This window comes from Pseudophryne corroboree, unplaced genomic scaffold, assembly GCF_028390025.1.
Source record: "Pseudophryne corroboree isolate aPseCor3 unplaced genomic scaffold, aPseCor3.hap2 scaffold_789, whole genome shotgun sequence".
Classification (NCBI taxonomy): Eukaryota; Metazoa; Chordata; class Amphibia; order Anura; family Myobatrachidae; genus Pseudophryne; species Pseudophryne corroboree.
Genome location: NW_026970368.1, coordinates 202,955 through 206,990, shown reverse-complemented (window position 1 = coordinate 206,990; position 4,036 = coordinate 202,955). Strand labels below are relative to the sequence as shown.

The following is a 4,036-nucleotide window of genomic DNA, read 5'->3' as shown; positions in this document are numbered from 1 at the left end:
TTAATATTTCTTTTTACAGAAGGTTCAGCAAATTAAATTATTTAGTGAAATACTGTAATCATAACAGTTACAGGGATATTGTAGGTAGATTTATTGTCAGTGGATAAATGTAAAAATTAAACCCTTAGGCATAGTTCCAAAATGCTGTCATTGCAATCCAGATTTTAAGGATATCATGCTTGAGCACAGGTGACTTAATTAGAACTTCGGTCAATGTGAATTAACCATTGGACTCAACCATGGTTATCCTTAAAACCCAGGGGTCTATTTAAGATCGATCTTAATCGATGTTGGGCTTCCAGGTTGAAAAAAACACACACATTTGTTTTCACATTAAACAGACTTCCACATGAGAAAGCAGCAAGGATGCAGTGGCGTTAATGTTTCCTGGTGTCAACTTGTATTATTTCAGTAGACATTGAAATGAGGATGCATCTTGCTGCCTTTCCAATGAAGCAAGTTTAATTTAGTAATAGGTGAAAAACCATCCTTACAAAGGTGTTAATCAGAGACTTGGCTTTGTGGACACTTTTCAGAGAACAAATTTGTTAGCATAAAAATAAAGCCAGAAAATGAAGAGCTGTTTAATCACTCGATTGGATTTTTCTGCCAGCATATTTTTTTTCTCTGCAACCCACTGCTAAATTGTGCTTCCTAGCTGTTTTTTATAAAATCACTGAATCAAATCTAACTCTGATTACATCAGAGAAGGCCATGTACCCTACACCATAAGAGGAGGTTTGAAATTTTGACTTGTCTACTTAAATATCACCAAAATCTGATCACAAGGTTAATTACGTCCCTGGGTGGGATTGAACCACCAACCTTTTGGTTAATAGCCAAACACACTAACCGATTGCGCCACAGAGACACTTTGCAAAAGTCCATACTGACAAAGGCTAATAAGCATTCATCTAAAACGTTTCCTAGAAAAACTTTAAAAAGTCAATAATCTGGAGAGTTTTTGTAAGATGTTTCTTCCATCAACCAACGAAGAAACACATTGGTACTTTCCCATGATGAGTGAGTGCTTCAGGATCTCTTGCACTTACATGTGCAGCAGAGTACTGCAATGGAAGCATGCTGGGCCCATAACCCAGAGGTAGGCAGATTGAAAATGCATTTTTTTTGTTAATTAAAGTAATCCAAAACTGGGATTGATATTTTGTCTCTTTTATTTTTACTTAAAGTACAATAACTTTTACCATTTTAATTTGTTTTAATAGTATATTGACAGTATTATTTTCTTTCTAAAATCCACTTCATTTTCTTTACCCTATTATTAAAATGGTAATTGAAGAAGAGGAATTGTTGCTTTGACTGCAGCATTCCCGGGGTTAACTGGTGTTTCTTCAAGTCACAAGGTATGGAGCTGCTGTATAGTTACTCGCAAGTCAGTAGTTGTATGATGCTCACACCTGTTAAGCTGGATACACACAGAATGCCCTACACAGGGGGTGAAATGAGCGCCCCCCCCACCCCCCGTACGCTCAGCACACATCACGCTGTGCTGAGCGGGGGGAGAGATGTGTGCTGAGCAGTTCGCTCAGCACACATCTCTCCCCAAAATCGGGCCGTGAATACGGACCTTTAAACTGGATCCACACTTAGATTATCTGTCCAATTTTTTTTTCTAGTTGAAACAAAATTATGCTAATATGTGGCAGCAAATTACAATTGACCATTTGTTCACAAACACTGGAAAACATCCAAAAATGGTCATTTAGATAAATTGGTTAAATCCATTTCATTTAGCTAATTTATCCAAACTACCTTTATTGTATCTTTGTGGGTGAATGATGTGTGGGTCAGTGTTGAGGGTGGTGGAGGAGATGGGTAATAGGCACAGCAGGGTGTGGACAGTCAAATAGTGTGCTTAGAGGTTCAGAGTCATTGTATGAGACTCTGGCAACAGTGACTTGATGAGTCTGGTGTCCATAGGGTGGGACGCATTAACCTTTTTATGCTATTGAAATAGTTCTCCTCCTGACCGACGCAGTTCCTTGCTCCGAGGTTGGTGTATTGTCCTGTTGCAGCGCCTCTCCACTGTGGTCACAGTGAGCTGTGTGGTGTTGCTGGCGCATGCCAATCTCCCCCCAACCTCCCTCTTGCATTTCAGACCTACGTACGCATGATGGGATCTTGTATGATATGCGCGTGTGCTGTAGAGATGAAAGTGGGGGTGAGGAGGCAGATCGTGAGATGGGGAAACTTTGTGGACTGTTAGCGAAGGGGAGCACTGGGCAATCTGAGTTGCAAAGAGGGCAGCAGAAGAGGTTATTGCATGTGCACTGGTGACAGGTCCATCCTTGGTGGCCAGCCTCAGTGGTAAAGGGGTACATGAGCTAGTGTCCCTTGGCCAGCCATGTACCATGGCCACCTCCCTACCTCCTATATATTCTCCCTGATCTGTCACTTTGTTACGGTCTGCTGCTGGCACTGGTGTGTCGTCCTGCAGTTGCCGTCTCCGCCCATTGCTGTGACTTCCCCCAGAGTTAGCCACACAGAGTGACAGATCTGGGAAAATATATAGGAGATCATTACTTTCACTTGCAGCCTACCTTATTTTTTGCAGCCTAGCATGCTCCTGACCCCTTCTCTCACTAATACTTATACAACATTCATGAACTCATCTTAAGGTTTCTTTATTATTCAGTCACACTGTCTTGGATCCAAACCATTTCCTGTGGCATTGCAGTCAAACAATTGAGCTATTTACCCTTGCATAGAAAGGTATAATCTAAGCTAGAGAATTCTATTTGGAGCTCACCTTGTACTTTGTGAAGAAATAATCAGCTTTGTGGCTGAGCAGATATATGGAGTGTGTGGCTGCACACTGCATTGATCTGCTGAGTTGCAATGCTAATAATTTTTTTTTTTGCAAAGTACCAATAGCTTCATTGTGAAGGTGGAAAGAAGGGTGTTACGGCATGGAATGTACAAACTGCGAGACCCTGCTGGTAGCGCCTTTGTCTATTTAGTAGGAAGGGCACGTAACAGCCGGGGGGCAATGGAGGAAGCCCCTTTAGGGCTGGAGCCCGGCGGCAACTGACTCCGTTGTCTCTGGCAGTTCCGCCCCTGGACTAGAGGAATGGTCAAGAACATGGCAACATTTAATGCCAAAAAATGCAAAATCATACACGTCTCAAAAATGCAAAGGCTAACTATAATATTAAGGGCATTATAATGGCAAGAGGAAAGCTATCTAAGTATTACTATTTCAGGTAAGCAATGTAACAAAGCAATAGGAAAGGCAAGTCAGATGCTTGTTTGCATAGGTTAAAGAACCAGTAGCAGAAAAAAGTAATACAGGTTGAGTATCCCATATCCAAATATTCCGAAATACGGAATATTCCGAAATACGGACTTTTTTGAGTGAGACTGAGATAGTGAAACCTTTGTGTTTTGATGGCTCAGTGTACACAAACTTTGTTTAATACTCAAAGTTATTAAAAATATTGTATTAAATGAACTTCAGACTGTGTGTATAAGGTGTATATGAAACATAAATGAATTCTGTGAATGTACACACACTTTGTTTAATGCACAAAGTTATAAAAAATATTGGCTAAAATGACCTTCAGGCTTTGTGTATAAGGTGTATATGAAACATAAATGCCTTCTGTGCTTAGATTTAGGTCCCATCACCATAATATCTCGTTATGGTATGCAATTATTCCAAAATACAGAAAAATCCGATATCCAAAATTCCTCTGGTCCCAAGCATTTTGGATAAGGGATACTCAACCTGTAATGCCACTGTATAGGTCCTTGGTACAGCCACATTTAGAATCCTGTGTTCAGTTCCAGAAGCCATATCTCCAGAAGGCTGTAAATACATTAGGGCAACTAAAATTGTGCATGGCCTACATCACAAAACTTACCTGGAAATACTAAAAAATGTTGATGTGTATAGTTTGGAGAAGGGAAGAGGGAACATACAGTAATAGAAACATTTAAATATATAGAGAGGAATGTAATAGGGTGTGAGAATCAGAAAGTGAGAGATTTTGTGTTTTTTCCTGTTGTTTTTTTT

The 4,036-nt window shown here is 40.2% G+C and overlaps 1 non-coding gene across 1 annotated transcript; it reads right to left on the bottom strand.

Annotated features, from left to right (window-relative positions):
• Positions 1-797: 797 nt before the first annotated feature.
• On the bottom strand, positions 798-871 carry TRNAN-AUU (transfer RNA asparagine (anticodon AUU)). The gene has a single exon. It is a non-coding gene; the product is annotated as a tRNA-Asn (tRNA).
• Between the last annotated feature and the right edge of the window lie 3,165 nt (positions 872-4,036).